Source organism: Eumetopias jubatus, unplaced genomic scaffold (genome assembly GCF_037043125.1).
Source record: "Eumetopias jubatus isolate StellerSeaLion01/CBP00866 unplaced genomic scaffold, mEumJub1_p1.0 scaffold_12, whole genome shotgun sequence".
Lineage (NCBI taxonomy): Eukaryota > Metazoa > Chordata > Mammalia > Carnivora > Otariidae > Eumetopias > Eumetopias jubatus.
Window position 1 is genome coordinate 47,264,996 of NW_028274818.1, and position 18,022 is coordinate 47,283,017.

Here is an 18,022-nt window from a genome sequence, read left to right on the forward strand (position 1 = left end):
AGGGAGAGCCCGATGTGGGACTCCATCCCGGGACCCCGGGATCATGACCTGAGCCGAAGGCAGACGCTTAACCAACTGAGCCACGCAGGCGTCCCAATATTATTGGTGTGTTTTAGATGAAACTGTGCTCCCCCTCCAGTGATATGTTGAGGCTCTAACCTCCATATCTCAGAATGTGTCTGCATTCAGAGATAGGGCCATTAAAGAGGTGATAAAGCTAAAATGATGCCCTTAGGATGGCTCTTAATCCAATCTGACTGGGTTCCTTATAAGAAGAAGAAATTTGGACACACATAGAGACACGAGGGATGTGTGGGCACAGAGGAAAGACTGTGTGAGGACATGGGGAGAGGTGGCCATCTGTAAGCCAATGAGAGAGGCCTCAGAAAACAAACCTGCCAACACATCCATCTTAGACTTGCAGCCTCTAGAACTGTGAGAAAATAAGTTTCTGTTTGTTTAAGCCACCCACTCTGTGGCATTTCATTACAGTAGCCCTAGCAAACTAATACAAAGTGTCCCTTCTATCATGTCATCTCCCCGCTAAGATTCTCTCATAGGCTGTTGCTTCTTGTATAATGTCTCCGAATGTCTGTCTGTTCTTTGGGACCTTTTATGGAGTGGCAGAATGGTATAGAAAGAAAGAATTTGATAGAAGGCAGAAGGTCAGGATTCTAGGGCCAGCTTAGCCCCTGTGAACCCAGCTGACCTGGGACAGTTTCTTAGTCTTCCTGGAAGACTTTCCTCTTGTAGAGCATGGTAAGGGAGACTGTCCGCCTCCATTTAAGTTGTCAATTAGGCAAATCACTTAACCTTTCTAAAGGTTACTTTTTTTTTTAATCTCTAAAATGATGATAATCCTCTCTTATTATGAAAATGAAATGAGGTGGTGTATATAAATCACTTAGCACGGTACCTGGCCCCTAGGAAATGTTTAATGAACGCAAACTTTTAAGTAAGCAAACTAGCAATCGCTAAGATATCTTGCAGTTTGTCATTCTAGAATCTATAAATAGGCTTTGCTTCCCCTTAATTATTTCTCAACGCAAGACCTCATCTGGGATCCCCCCCCCCCCGCCCCCTGTACACCATACAAATTCCCAAGTTTGTTCATTCATCTCTTCAGTTCCTGGTAATTGAGTGATCATCTGGGGCCCAACAGGAATACAGGGAGAAAGAGATAACACTTGCCTTATGTTGCGCACAGTGAGGGGATGCATACACTGCGTGTAATGGAAATGTAATGCTTAACAGTGTGGTGAGAGATACCAAGAAGAAATACAGGGGTCCTAACCTGGTAGATAAAGAGACAGTTTACTTCAGAGAGTAAGTTTATGGCAGAACCCTGAAGGACAGGCAGAGACTATCTTGTAGAGATGGTGAGAGGGGAGCAGCACCAGGGGAGCCTGAAGTTGGACAGAGTGGAAGTATTACCATTTCCCCTTTCTATGGATCAAAGCTTGATCATGCGTTCAAGTATCAGCTTAGTTATTCACCTTTTCTATCAAGCCTTTTTTCTATTTGAAACCACTTGACTCTTCCTTCTCTGAAACCCTAGAGATATTCCGTATATATACTTGTCTGTTTATTTTTTTTAATTTTTAAAGATTTTATTTATTTATTTGTCAGAGAATGAGAGCGAGAGAGAGAGAGAATGAGCAAGCAGGGGGAGGAGCAGGTAGAGGGAGAAGCAGACTCCCCGCTGAGCGGGGAGCCCGATTCGGGGCTCGATCCCAGGGCTCTGAGATCATGACCTGAGCTGAAGGCAGATGCTTAACCAACTGAGCCACTCAGGCGTCCCTACGTGTCTGTTTAAATAATGACCTTTCAGTAATAGAAATTTGAGAGAGAAAGAAGCAATGCCAGAGACCTAGGAATAAAAACAGCAGAAAAAGTCAATTCAAAAGGAATAGCATGGACATTAGCCTCAGGGACTGGGTGTCTCTCTGTGGGATCTAGAAGGCAAGTTCCATACCACTGGGTTCCTGGCTTAGGAAACAGACGTAGTTAATTAATCTGTGTCTTTGTATCTGGTGGCATGCTTTTAGATTTCCTTGGGAATAGGGAAGTTCTCTTAACAGGTTTTCCATAGTAAACTGAGAATATGGCTTGAGAGACATTTCTAATACAAAGCAGCTCATTTACTTATCTTAATTCCTGTTGTTTATTTCTCTGTGCCTGTTGATGATAGCAAACTCTTTGCTTAGCCCAAGTTTTAAAAAAGTTCCAGCAAAATAATCCAAGAATTTAAAACTTTAGTCATGCCATTGTGACTATATATCTATACAAGGATGAAGATGATGGGAACACTAGTGCACTGCTCTTTTTGCCTTTGGAACCTCTCTCTATCTCCAGCATACTGGAGAAAGCTTTGAGTTTGGAAGCAGACAAGTGGCCCAGTATTTCAGATCAGAAACAGGAGTATTTCTTAATCTCTATTAAAACTCATGTTGAGGGGGTCTGTGTGGCTCAGTCGGTTAAGCGTCTGCCTTCAGCTCAAGTCATGATCCCAGGGTCTTGGGATGGAGTCCTGCATCATCAGGCTCCCCGCCCAGCGGGGAGCCTGCTTCTCCCTCTTCCTCTGCCTGCTCTTCTGCTTGTGTGCTCTCTCTCTCTGTCAGATAAATAAATAAAATCTTTTTTTTAAAGATCTTATTATTTATCTGACAGAGAGAGACACAGTGAGAGAGGGACCACAAGCAGGGGGAGTGGGAGAGGGAGAAGCAGGCTTCCCACTAAACAGGGAGCCTGATGCGGGGCTCGATCCCAGGACCCAGGGATCATGACCTGAGCCAAAGGCAGACGCATAACAACTGAGCCACCCAGGCACCCCAATAAATAAAATCTTTATTTTTTTAAATCTTTAAACTCATTGTTGAGTATGAAAATATACAGTCTTTATAAGAGGTACTTAACAAATTTACCTACTTGAATTTCTTAGAAATCTCCAAAGATCCAAATAAATCTCAGGAAATTAGAGCAATTTAGGGGGAAAAGCACCAGTTCCATAAGCAACAACAATAATAACAAAATGATAATTTTGTGTAGTTATGACCCGCTGGGTACCGTGCTTGATGATTGACATACATTCTTTCATTTCATCATCCGACTGCCTCCGTGAGGTGTGGGGGCCATTTCCCCTGCTTTACACATAAGGAAATTGAGGATCAGAATCCTACAGTCAGAGAAAGGAGGGGACAAGCCTGAACTTAGATCAGTCTGGCTCCGGCAGGGAAGCCTGCTGCCACTTTTTGTGCTGAGCCCCTTATTAGCTCCTGCGTTCTGTTACACAATGAAATGATGGGAAAGAGAAGAGGATCCTTTGCTTTTCTATCCTTATTTCCAACAGATGCCGCAAGCCTCGTAATAGCGCCTTCTCTTCCTGTTGTCCTATCACTCTATGCAGGAAAGAGAATGGACAAAGCACTCTAGTCTGTGTTTCTGGTTCTTGCTCACTTTTCCCAGAGCAGCCCGTCTTGCCCTGACAACATGACTAAAAGGGTTTTGGACAGACCACACACTATTAAGCATTCATGGAAAGCCAAAAGTTGCATTGCACAGGCAAGTATGTTTAAAAGCATATCCAAATTTCCCTCTCATTAATGTTCCAGAAAGTTTCTAATGACAGGGCAGCCAAAAAACAAAAAAACAAAACAAAAAAGTAAAGAAAGAAATTAAAGAAAACATGAGCTTTCTGTCTCTCTCTTCAGACTTAAGAGACTGTATACTCACCAGGACTGGTCATTCAACTTAGTTATAAAAACAAAACACAAAACCCCCAAACTACTGTTTTATGAGCATTCATGATAATAGTTGTGCAACCTAGTTGCAATAAGATTTCCAGGACTGAGCCAGTTGTGGGGAAAAAAACATTTTCCCAGTGTTTAATGTGGCTAGCTGGACAGAATGCCTTAATTTCACAAAAACCTAAAATATCTACTAGTACTACTACTAGGGGGAAAAAAGGGTGAAAGCGTGCCTATTTGTAACTGGAAGTGAAAATGCTGTCACTGTCTTAACAATAATGGCCAGTAATTTTACCCTGAAGAAAGTAAACTTTAGTCAGTTTTCCCATATGACTGTTTTGTTACTTCTTTAGAACTTAACTTTGGAATGCAAATTGCACATATAAATTAGATCCATCCACATGTACTGGATTTTTAAAAACATGATTTTGAAATAATTTAAGAAATTGCAAAAATATTGGAGTTCCCATATACCCTTTAGCTAGATTTCCCCAGTATAACATTTTATGTAACTATAGTACATTATCAAAATCAAGAAACTGACATCAGTATAAGGCTATTAACTAAACTACAAATCTTATTTGAATTTCATTGTTCTTTCGCATGTATTCGGTTTTCTCCAGTCTGACAATCTCTGCCTTTTGATTGGAGTGTTAAATCCGCTCACATTTAATGTTGTTATAGTTATGGTTACATTTCCATCTGCCATTTTGCTTTCAGTTTTCTAGATGTCTCATTTCTTTGTTGTTCCCATATTTCCTTGTGTTAAGCAGATAGTTTCCAGTGGACCATTTCAGTTCCTTTGTTGATATGTTAACTATATTTTTGCGTGATTTTTGTAGTGCTTTCTCTCTAAGAATTATTTCTAGATGTACCTTAATTTATTATAATCTACTTTATATAAATAATAACTTAATTCAGGTAAAATATAGAAACTTTGCTCTACTATAGTTCCAGTCCTCCTTTGTGCAATTATTATCATACGTATTAAGTCTGTAAGCCCGATAATACAGTATTGTGACTCATCGCTTTATACATTCAGTGTCTTTTTAAAAAGCTTAGAGAAAAAAAGAAAAACTATATAGAATATTTTATATCAATTACCATCTGGTATTATATCCTTACTCCATTACAGCTGCATATCATCCCCCATCTTTTGGACTATTATTTGCATATTTATAATATCTTTTTAAAAAATTAAAAAAGAACTTTTTTTAAGATTTTATTTATTTATTTGTCAGAGAGAGAGAGAGAGATAGGGCGCAAGCAGGGGGAGCGGCAGACAGAAGGAGAAGCAGGCTCCCCGCCAAGCAGGGGGCCCAATATGGGATCATGACCTCAGCTCAAGGCAGACGCTTCACTGACTGAGCCATCCAGGCGTCCCTATATGTGACATCTTTAAATAAGCCCAACAATACAATTTTATCATTATTATTTTAATGCAATTGGCTTCTAAATCAGTAAGAGAAGAAAATAGAAAGCTGTAGTTTTGCTATCTTGTAAAATTGTTTATATGATTTATAGGCTCTCAGTTTCTTTGTATGGATTTGAGTTACTGTCTGGCATCACTTCTTTCCAACCAAAGCTTTCCTTACTATTCCTGTGAATGCTTTTCTCCAGCAAAAAAATTCTTTCAGGCTTCACTGATGTAGGAATATCTTTATTTCTCTTGATTTTGTTGGATATAATATTCTTGGTTAGTAGTTTTGTTCTTTCAGCATTTCGAAAATGTCCTCACACTGCTTTCAAGCCTCTGTTCTGATGAGAGGGCAGATTTTAATCTTATTGTAGTTACCTTATACACGATGAAACTTTTTTCTCTTGTGACTTCCAAGATTTTGTCTTGGATTCTCAACAGATTGGCTATGATGTGTGTTGGTTTGAATCTCTGTATTTCTCCGACTTGCAATTGGTTGAGCTTTTTGACATGGTTTTAATGAAATTTGGGGAATTTTCAGCCATTATTTCTTCAAATATTTTTTCTTTCCCTTTTTTTTTTCTCTCTTCTCCGCTGAGATTCCATTTGCAGACAGATTAGTATACTTGATGTTGTCCCCCAGGCTTTAAGGCTTTGTTCATTTTTCTTCATTCTTTTTATTTTTCTTTCTGTTCTCCAGATTGAATAATCTCTATTCATGCATCTTTAAATTTTCTGAAAGCTTAAATGTGCTGTTTATCCTCTGTAGTGAATTTTTCATTTCAATTATGTTTTAACGCCAGAATTTCCACTTGGTTATTTTTTCTAATGTCTACACCTCTTCATTGCTATGTTACAGTGTCATACTTTCCTTTCATTCTGTCTGGTTTCCTTTAGTTCTGTGAACATGTGTGTAACAGATGCTGTGAAATATTTGTCTGTTAGGTTCATAATCTGGAGTCCCTCAGAGATAGTTATTATTGGTTGCTTTTCTTTCCTGTGTCTGGCTTACATTTTCCTGGGTTGGTTTGTTTTGTTTTGTTTCTATTGTTGAAAACTGAAACTTTTAGGTTAGATATTGTAGCACCTACGGAATCTCATCCGTCCTCTGGGTTAGTGCTGCTGTTTGTTCTAGTAACTTCTTCAGCTTGTTCTAGGGAGTCTTCCCCTCCAGGGTTCAGACTCTGATACTCTGATGTGTTAGCTCAGTTTTAAGTTTTCATTTTTATTTTTAAGCTGGGTTTCCTAAGCGCTGCCCCTGGGTCAGCACAGTTTTGTTGTCAGCCAGTGATAGCCAAAGGTTAACTTAAGCATCTTGAACAAGTAAGTCTACCTTTTGCTGTTTAATCGTTATATGGGGAATACTTTTAAATACAGAGAACTTACAAGTTCTCCCTGGTTTTTGCTTTCTGCATTTTGCAAGGCCTCACTTTTAGGGAGTATTTTGCTAAGTCTTCTCAGCTTTCTTCATAGGAGGTGCAGCCTGGCATATACACACAGCCTTCCAGACCGGGAATAAGTGTGCCTTAGCAAGGTGCTCTTTGCTTATCTCCTCCTCCCAATCTTATGAAATTTCTGAATGGTCTGCAGATTGGTTGCTCGCCCAACCAGTATGGCCTGATGCTAGCATTAAACTTCCTACATTGTTTGCTACTGTATATCTATTGTTTCTGACAACATCTCTGGGCATGGAACTTTCCAAGCTTTGTTCCAAATACAGTTACCTCCTCTCTCCCCGGAACAGAAAGACAAAAGACAGAAGACTGCCCGATCTTCCCAGCTACAACTTCTATGCTGAGGAGCTGGAGGATGGTAGGAGCAACTCCTTGCTAAAATATCAGATTCTCATTGCTCTTACTGAGATTTAATCGATTTTTTGAAAAAAATTGAAGTGTAGTTGATACACAATGTTACATTAGTTTCAGGTGTATAACTTAGTGATTCAACACGTGTGTGTGTGTGTGTGTGTGTGTGTGTGTTATGCTCCACTCACCAGAAGTGTAGCTACCGGCTGTCACCATATCATGCGATTACAATACCATTGACTAGAGATTTAGTAGATTTTTTAAAAAAATAAGTGCTTTTCATGTGTTCTATGTCCTCTGGTTAGTTTCCAGAGTTGTTTATAACTCTGACCAGCTTAATCTACTTTTTAGAAAGAGGATTTCCCAAGTTCCTCATTCTGCCATTTTGGAAGTTGGCACACCTACGTATTAAACTTTAAAGTGAAACTTTAAAGTGGAAGCTTTGGTCAAGACTTTAAGATATAAGACCTCAGATATCAAAAACTAAAATAGGTTGTGATACAGCCTATCGTTTTACATTTTGGGGAAAAAAAGCAGGTGGACAAGAACGGTATTTAACTTTAAAATAACATACTAACTTACTACCTACTTCACACAGTAGAGATATGGGGAGGACTTTGAGAGTTTTGTGTTGTTGTTGTTTGTTTGTTTGTTTTGGAGAGAACTGCTTGGAATAGAATCCTTCCTTTGGTGAGGAGATCTGGGAGGAATATACCTCCTAACCCCCGATCAAGAGAGGGGCCTTCAAAGAGACTACTCAGAAATTTATCAGAGAGTTTACTATGTGTCTCCTCCATAGGATGGTTTCTAGTCAGACTTGAGAAACATAAAGGGGCATAGGTAGCAGAACAGAGAGTTTCATTTGGGAAGCAATTGCATTCTCAGTCTGTTGGAGAAAAGAACAGTTACGAGTATTCTCTGTGGCCTGAAGAGAACCGTGGGAAAGGATCTTAAATCCTATACAGGGGTTTTGCCTGATAGAGTGAACGAACTCTGAAGACCTGTGGACATAGACCACAGGATGCATGTAGGCTTAGAAGAAAGTGCAAGCCTCCAGCTACAATAGAAATGCATTGCTACATGCCAGAAAATACAAGGAACAGATCTTGAAAGTAGAGTATCTCAGAAGAATTCACAAAAGCATCTATTTATGAGAAAAAGAATAGGCTTTAATATATCCCAGGCCCAGAGATCACAAAGCCTGCTTATGATAGTATGGTGAAGTAGTAAGTTTTTTGCTCCTGTATCTTTGCCAGCCTTCTCCAGGCATGAGGGGTTAAAAACCAGAGTTCACGAGTTAGAAGGGTTAGATTGTAGACAGAGGTGGAGAGACACCAATGGCCTTATCTTTCCCTATAGGCTCTAGTTTAGGGAGGAGAAAACTTCAACTCTAAATCAAGTTTAATTTTGGATGAATACATGGGCCTAGCATTTTAATTTCTAAGTATGTATATTTAGAAATTATATATATATATACATATATATATATACATACATACATATATATATATATATATATACACATCTCAGTTTTTAATAGAAACATTCTGAGGCTGATCGAGGTTTCACCAAGGTTGGAGAAGACATAGCCCTGAATGGATTTAAAGTGCAAAAGTATGTTGCTCTAGGATTAACTGCCATGAGCTATTTACCTTTTAATGTCTAACCTAATGGATATGGACAGTTAGCTATCATAAACCTATTTCCTGCTTTTGGTTTTAATATTGGGGGTGCCTCTATCCAGATCTTGCTGCAGGTTACAGAAGTAACATTAGTGGCGAATAGTTAGGTGGTGAGCACAGTGATTATGAATGGAGTTGCTGGAAATGAGAACAGGAAAGAAAGTTGCTGACACCAAACTTTGGGCACCAGCAACACATTTCCTCTAAACATCTTGAGAACTAGTCTCTTCTCTTCTGAAATATCAGTTCTGCTTTTTGTTAAAAAAAAAAAAAAAGAGAGAGAGAGTGAGAGTTCATTTCACTTTGGCCTCTCTAGACACCGGAATAGTGCTTGACACGCAGGAGTTATACCTTAAATATTTGTTGAATAAATGGACAGAGAGAAGTGGTAGGTTACAGCCCTGAGTGGACAAGAGTATGACACCATTGAAGAAAAGAAAGAAAACAGTGTGGCCCTAGCATAGAAAGAAAAGGGGAGTTTGGGGGGATAAGACACAGGAAGTTGATAAAAATCATCTTGAAGTCATTAGGCCACTAATTTCAAACTTCCATTAGTGGGTCATGAAATCAATTTGGTGAGCTGCTATCAGATTTAAACACATGAAATAGAATACAACTTAGGCTATACTGTTCTTTGTAAAACTGTCAAATCAAATTTGCTTCCATATTTTATTTATATATGTGTGTATATACATTTGTGTATTGTGATAGCAAACGGTTTTCTTACTTTGGTTTGCCATAAATAGGTATGAAAGCCACACAGTAGGTATGGAATAGATAGAAAGATTTCTAACTTTAGAATAAAGGAATAGGAAACCACTGGAAATATTTTTATAGAGGAGTGAGTTTCAAGATTCCAACTCTAGACATTAATTATAGAGAATGGTGTTACTTTTGCAACATGTGAGCATGGAGTACCAGGCTAAGCTGTAGTTACTGTCACCCCTATGTTAACCTTATGCTTATTGAAGGCAGAAGGCAGGCCTTATTCACCATTGCATTCTTGTGCCTGACATAGACTAGGTAGATGATCTCTTGTGTGAAGCTACTGTTTGTGAATTGAAGAAAGGCTGTAGAGCTTTCTGAAGAGAAGAGACTCTTCTGCCATGTCACTGTCATTAATACTGCTTTTAACATGCAAATTTTGGTGAGAATAACTACCATGGTCCTGCTGACCTTTCAAGGTTCCACAATGGATAGTATCAAGTAAAAAGTCTAGAGGACTGCAGTCTCATATTACACAGATGGTCTGGTTCACCATTTGCTTCCTAGTACAAAGTGTTTTATAGGTATTTTGTAGGTATTTGTTGGTTGAATGATGAATCCATCAACATGTTCTGATTTCTCAACAATAATTACAAGCAAACAGTACATCTTCAAAGTAAATGTATAGCTATTAGTGGTCGGTCTATGTAATCTTGATCTTAAAAAGGGAACTTGCAACACAAAAGCAGTAAAAATGAATATTTCTGTACAAAGTCAATGAACTCACAAAAAAAGATATATAATATATACTGGGGTTCCTGGGTGGCTCAGATGGTTAAGCATCTGTCTTCAGCTCAGGTCATGATCTCCAGGTCCTGGGATTGAGCCCCACGTCAAGCTCCCAGCTCAGCAGGGAGTCTGCTTCTCCCTCTGTCCCTGCCTCTCCCTCTGCTTGTGTTCTGTCTCTCTCCCTTAAAAATGAATAAATTAAAAATCTTAAAAAAATATATACCTAAAATGTGGGGAGGGAAGGGGAAAAGAATGAGTTCAAACTTAAATGACCATCAACTTAATATAGACTGCAAGAGAGGATATATACAAACCTAATGGTAACCGTATATCAAAAACCACTAATAAACATGCAAAGAATAAAGAGAAAGAAATCCAAATATATCACTAAAGAAAATCAGCAAAACATCAAAGAGAGAAAGGATCAGAGAATATCTTCAGAAACTACTACAAAACAAATAATAAAATGGCAACAAATACATATCTATCAATAATTACTTTGAATGTAAATCGACTGAACACTCCAAAGACATAAGTTGACAGAATGGATTAAAAAACAAAGCCTATCTATATGCTGCCTACCAGAGATTCATTTTAGATCTAAAGACACCTGCAGATTGAAAGTAACGGGATGGAGAAATGTCTATCATGCAAGTGGATGTCAAAAGAAAGCCAGAGTAGCAATATTTGTTTTGGACAAAATAGACTTTAAAACAAAGACTGTAACAAGAGACAAAGAAGGACACTATATAATAATAAAGGGGGCAATCCAACAAGAAGATATAATAACTGTAAATATTTATGCACCCAACATAGAAGTACCCAAACACATAAAACAGTTAATAACAAACCTAAAGAAACTAATCAATAATAATACAATAATAATAGGGGACTTTAACACCCTATTTACATCAATGGACAGATCATCTAAATGGAAAATCAATAAGGAAACAATGGCTTTGAATGACACACTGGACCTAGATGTATTTCACAGATATATTCAGAACATTCCATCCCCAAACAGCAAAATACACACTATTTTCAAGTGCACATGGAATGTTCTCCAGAATAGATCACATATTAGCCCACAAAACCAGCCTCAACAAATTCAATAAGATCGAAGTCCTACATGTATCTTTTTTGACCACAATACAATGAAACTAGAAAACAACCACAAGAAAAAAATCTGAAAAGACCACAAGTACATGGAGGTTAAATAACATGCTACTAAATAATGAATGGATCAACCAGGAAATAAAAGAAGAAATTTAAAAAGTACATGGAAACAAATGAAAATGAAAACACAATGGTCCAAAACCTTTGGGAGGCAGCAAAAGTGGTTGTAAGAGGGAAGTTTATAGCAATACAGGCCTACCTCAGGAAGCAAGAAAAATCTCAAACAACCCAACCTTGCACCTAAAGAAACTAGGAAAAGAACAACAAACAAAACCTAAAACCAAAAGAAGGAAGGACATAATAAAGATTAGAGCAGAAATAAATGATATAGGAACTAAAAAAGCAATAGAACAGATCAATGAAACCAGGAGCTGGTTCTCTGAGAAAATCAATAAAATTGATAAGGTGTAGCCAGACTTACCAAGGAAAAAAGAGAAAGGAGACAAATAAATAAAATCACAAATGAAAGAGGAGAAATAGCCAACACCACAGAAATATAAACAATTATAAGAGAATATTATGAAAAACTATATGCCAACAAATTGGACAACCTAGAGGAAATGGATAAGTTCCTAGAAGCATAAAATTACCAAAACTGAAACAGGAAGAAATAGAAAATTTGAAAAGACTGATAACAAGCAGGGAAACTTAATCAGTAATCAAAAAACTCCCAACGAACAAAAGTCCAGGATCAGATGGCTTCACAGGCAAATTTTACTAAAAATTTTACCAAACTTTTAAAGAAGAGTTAATACCTATTCTCAAACTATTCCAAAAAATAGAAGAGGGAGGAAACCTTCCAAATTCATTCTTTGAGGCCAACATTATCCTGATACCAAAACCAGATAGATACCACTTTTTTAATATCCCTGATGAGCATAGATGCAAAAATCCTCAACAAAACACTAACAAATTGAATCCAACAATACATTAAAAAAAATCATTTACCACATTAAGTGGGATTCATTCCTGGGTTGCAAGGTGGTTCAGTATTCTCAAATCAATCAATGATTGATCATATCAATAAGAGAAAGGATAAGAACTGTATGATCATTTCAATAGACAAAGAAAATGTACTTGACAAAGTACAATATCCATTCATGATAAAAACCCTCAACAAAGTAGATTTAGAGGGAGCATACCTCAACATAATAAAGGCCATATATGAAAAACATACAACTAGCATCATCCTTAATGGGGAAAAAAGTGAGAGCTTTTTTTTTTTTTAAGGTCAGGAACAACACGAGGATGTCCACTCTCACCACTTTTATTCAACATGGTACTGGAAGTTCTAACCACACCAATCAGACTACAAAAAGAAATGCATCCAAATCAGCAAGGAAGAAGTCAAATTTTCACTATTTGCAGATGACATGATGCTTTATATAGAAAACCCAAAAGACTCACCAAAAAACTGATAGAACTGATAAATGAATTTGGTGAAGTCACAGGATACAAAATCAATGTGTAGAAATCTGTTGCATTTTTATACACCAATAATGAAGCAGCAGAAAGAGAAATCAAGAAATCAGTCCCATTTACAATTGCACCAAAAACCATAAGATAGCTAGGAATAGACCTATCCAAAGAGTTGAAAGACCTTTACTCTGAAAGCTGTAAAACACTGATGAAAGACATTGAAAACAATGCAAAGAAATGGAAAGACATTCAGTGCTCATGGATTAGAAGAAAAATATTGTTAAAATGTCTATACTACCCAAAGCAATCTACACATTTGATGCAATCCCTATCAAAATGCCAACAGCATTTTTCACAGAACTAGAACAAACAATTCTAAAATGTATGTGGAACCACAAAAGACCCCAAATAGCCAAAGCAACATTGAAAAAGAAAAAAAGAGCTGAAGCCATCATAATTCCAAACTTCAAGTTATATTACAAAGCTGTAGTGATCAAAACAGTATGGTACTGGCACAAAAACAGACACACACCAATAGAACAGAATAGAAAACCCACAACTCTATGGTCAATTAATCCTTGACAAAGCAGGAAAGAACATCCCATGGGAAAAGGACAGTCTCTTCGACAAACGGTGTTGGGAAAACTGGACCACCTTCTTATACCATACAAAAAAAAAATTCAAAATGGATTAAGGACCTAAATATGAGACCTGAAACCATAAAAATCCTAGAGAAGAACATAAGCAGTAACCTCTTTGACCTCAGCTGTAACAATTTCTTTCTGGATGTGTCTCCTGAGGCAAGGGAAACAAAAGCAAAAATAAACTATTGGGACTACATCAAAATAAAAAGCTTCTGCACAGCTAAGCCAATAGTCAACAAAACTAAAAGACACCCCACAGAATGGGAGAAGATATTTGCAAATGACATATCCTATAAAGGGTTAGTATCCAAAATACATAAAGAACTTCTCAGGGTGCCTGGATGGCTCTATCAGTTAAGCATCTGACTCTTGATTTTGGCTCAAGTCATGATCTCAGTGTCATGAGATGGAGCCTGCTTAAGATTCTCTCTCTCTCCCTGCCCCTCTGCTCCCTCCCCTCACCCTGCTCCTGCTTCCCCTCTCTCTCTCTTAAAAAAAAAAAAGGAACTTCTAAAAATCAACACCCAAAAAACAAATAATCCAATTTAAAAATGGGCAGAAGACATTAACAGGCTTTTCTCCAAAGAAGACATCCAGATGGCCAACAAACACATGAAAAGATGTTCTTCATCACTTACCATCAGGGAAATGCAAATCCAAACTACAATGAGATATCATGTCACACCTGTCAAATGGCTAAGATCAACACCACAAGAAACAACAGGTGTTGGCAAGGATGTGGAGAAAAAGCAACCCTTTTGCACTGTTCGTGGGAATGCAGACTGGTGCGGCCCCTGCAGAAAACAGTATGGAATTTCCTCAAAAAGTTAAAAATAGAACTACCGTATAATCCAGCAATGGCACTATAAGGTATGTACCCAAAAGATACAAAAACACTAATTCAGAAGGATGTATGCACCCTTATGTTTATTGCAGCATTATTTACAACAGCCAAGATATGGAAGCAGCCCAAGCGTCCATTGACTGATGAATGGATAAAGAAGGTGTGGTGTATATACGTATATACATGTATACATATATAAACCATATATGTACACACAATGAAATATTATTCAGCCATAAAAAAGGAAGGAAATCTTGCCATTAGCAACAACATGGATGGAACTAGAAGGTATAATGCTAAGTGAAATAAGTCAGTCAGAGAAAGAAAAATACCATATGATTTCACTCATATATGGAATTTAAGAAACGGAACAAATGAGTAAAGAGGAGAAAGAGAGAGAGAGAAACAAACCAAGAAGCAGACTCTTAACTCCAGAGAGCAAACTGATGGTCACCAGAGGGGAGGTGAGTGGGGGGATGGGTGAAATAGGTGATGGGGATTAAGGAGGGCACTTGTCATGATGAGGACCGGGTTCTGTATGGAATCGTTGAATCACTCTATTGTAAACCTGAAACAAATATAACACTGCATGTTAACTAAGTGGAATTAAAATAAAATTTAAAAAAATTTTTTTTAAAAAAGGAAGCTTACATACGTTGAGTGTTTACTGTGGGACAGGCACCTTTTACTATAATTAATTCATTAGTCCTCAATACAACATTGAAGGGAGTACTATTTCCATTTATGGTGGAATACACTGGATCTTAAAATGTGAAACTGGAGTTTGAATCAAGGTCTTTCTGATCCCATATCCAGTGTTGTTTTTACCAAATATGCTACTTCAATAAAGAAAATCTGATTTTCCCTCAGACATTGAGACCCTCATAGTTGTACCCTGGCATTGCTGTACACTTGTACAGACTTGCCAGTTTCTAGAAAGGGGACATATACTTCTCAGGGATTACCACTGCTGCAGCAACATAAAAGCTTCCTGCTCTTGGGCCCAGGAGCTTCACATGGCCTATCATGTACTTGAAAGAAGAATTTTATTAAGACATTGCTTCACTAAGGGGCGCCCGGGTGGCTCCGTTGGTTAAGCATCTGCCTTCGGCTCAAGTCATGATCCCAGGGTCCTGGGATTGAGTCCCGCGTTGCAGGGAGCCTGCTTCTCCCTCTCCTTCTGCCCTGCTCATGCTCTCTCTCTTTCTCTCTCTCAAATAAATAAATAAAAAAAATTTTTTTTTAAAGAAATTGCTTCACTTCTAAAGGGTAATGATATAGAGGAAATAGAGACTGTTTCATCTTGATGAAAATGTGTATGAGAAGATAGAAATCAACTTCTAGGAGCTTAGAAAGTGATTTAAATAAGTAAATCTTTTATTTTAAAAAGTTTTTTTCTCTGGTAAAAATAGTGATTCTTGATAAACCAGAACAAGGAAGAAGGGAGAATTTCATTTTATATAATTTTTAAATAGGGGACTATGAGTGATTTTTGTCTTTCTTATTGGTTCATATTTTTCATATTTCAAAATAATGAAGCCAGGCTGGTAGAAAATATTTGTAAAAGACACATCTGAAAAAGGACTGTTATCCAAAATGTATAAAGAACTCCTAAAACTTAACCATAAAAAAAAAACCTAATTTTAAAAATGGGCAAAAGACTTTAACAGATACTTCTGTTAAGTATCTGAAGATTTACAGGTGGCAAACAAATATGAAAAGAAGCTCACATCATATGTCATCAGGGAAATGCAAATTAAAACAACAAGATAACATTGTATAACCTATTAGAATGGCCAAAATCTAGAACACTGACAACATCCAATGTGGGTGAAGATATGAGCGATAGAAGTGTTAAATATTGCCAGTGGGAATACAAAATGGTACAGACACTTTGGAACATAGTTTTGTGGTTTCTTTTCTTTCTTTCTTTCTTTTTTTTTTTTAAGAGTTTATCTATTTGTCAGAGAGAGAGAGAAGCAGGGGGAGCAGCAGGCGGAGGGAGAAGTAGGCTTCCCACCGAGCAGGGAGCCCAATGGGGCTCAAACCCAAGACCCTGGGATCATGACCTAAGCAGAAGGCAGACGCTTAACTTACTGAGCCACCCAGGCGCCTGTTTGGTGGTTTCTTATAAAACTGAACATATTCTTACTATATGATCCAGCAATCATGCCCCTTGATATTTACCCAAAGGAAATGAAGTTTTATATCCACACAAAAAGTTATACCTAGATGTTTATAACAGCTTCATTCATAATTGCTAAAATTTGGAAGCATCCACGATGTCCTTCAGTAGGTGAATGGATAAATAAACTGTGGTATATCCAGACCATGTATTATGTAGTTCTAAAAAGAAATGAGTTATAAAGACATGGAGAAAATTTATTAAATGCATCTTACTGAGTAAAAGAAGCCAATCTGAAAATGCTACACACTGTATGATTTCCAACTATGTGACATTCTGGAAAAGGCAAAACTATAAGTGGTTGCCAGGGCTTGCAAGATAGGGAGGGATGAATAGGCAAAACAAAGAGGATTTTTAAGGCGTGAAAATACTCTTATGATACCACAATAATGGGTAAATGTCATTACATATTTGTCAAAACCCACAGAATATAGAACATGAAGAGTGAGCCCTAAGGTAAACTATGGTCTCTGGGTGATGATGATGTTATTACGCATGTGTGGGGGCAGAGAGTGCGTGGGGAAATCTCTGTACCTTCTCAATTTTGCTATGAACTTAAAACTCCTCTAAAAAAATAAATGAATGAATGAGTAAATGAACACATAAATAAATACTATTCTTTTTGCTTAAAAAATGATGAAGTGAGTTTAAAAATTCAGGGGTACTTCATGAGATCCCATTTGTGTAAAAAAATTCAAGTCCTTTCTTTTCCTTTTTACTCTAAATATATGAATATGCATTGGATAGTCTGGAAGGATATACATCAAAATAGCATCGTGATTACACTTTATTCTTTATTCGCTTCGATAGTTCATATTTGTAAAATTGAGCATGAATTATTTTTTATAATTTTTAAAATGTGATGGTTAAAAAGAAAAAAGAACACTTTAATTTTTAAATTTTATTTATTCTGAAATAAAAACATATTTTAGACTACATATTAATCATAAATAATAAAGGTATTTGAAATGTTCCAAATTAGATGTGACATATAGAATACTAACCTATAAATATATGTTGTTTTATAATCTCAAGGGAAAAAAAATGTGTGATCGAGGAACAGGTGTTCATTGAATAGTTTATTTAATTTTAAATAACATGGAGTGATTGTAGAAGAAAGCAAAGTATAGAAAGTATTTTTTCATATTTTTCATTCATCTTTATTTAACTGCTTCCAAATTAAACTGGTATTTTAGAATGAATAAACTTTTTTAATATCCACACTGAAGTTGAAATTCAACATGAATGTATCTTTAAAGTTCTTAACAGATAGCTAAGGTAAAATATGTTCCTTTCTTTTTTTTAAAAAAAACATTTTCTGTTTTATTTATTTATTATTAAAGATTTTATTTATTTGAGAGCGAGCGAGAGAGAAACAGCATGAGAGGGGAGAGAGTCAGAGGGAGAAGCAGACTCCCCACTGAGCTGGGAGCCTGATGTGGGACTCGATCCCAGGACTCTGGGATCATGACCTGAGCCGAAGGGAGTCGCTTAACCGACTGAGGCACTCAGGCGCCCAAAAATGTTCCTTTCTTATCATGAGTTTGTGTAACACTAGCCCAACTGAGAAAACAAACAATGGTGTGTGCTTTTTAATTATAAACAGTACA

General features: G+C 37.2%; 1 protein-coding gene across 1 annotated transcript in view; it reads left to right on the top strand.

Moving 5' to 3' along the window:
- Positions 1-18,022, top strand: part of PLA2G4A (phospholipase A2 group IVA) — a 169,878-nt gene that overhangs the window by 13,548 nt on the left and 138,308 nt on the right. The gene's annotated exons all lie outside the window — the stretch shown is intronic.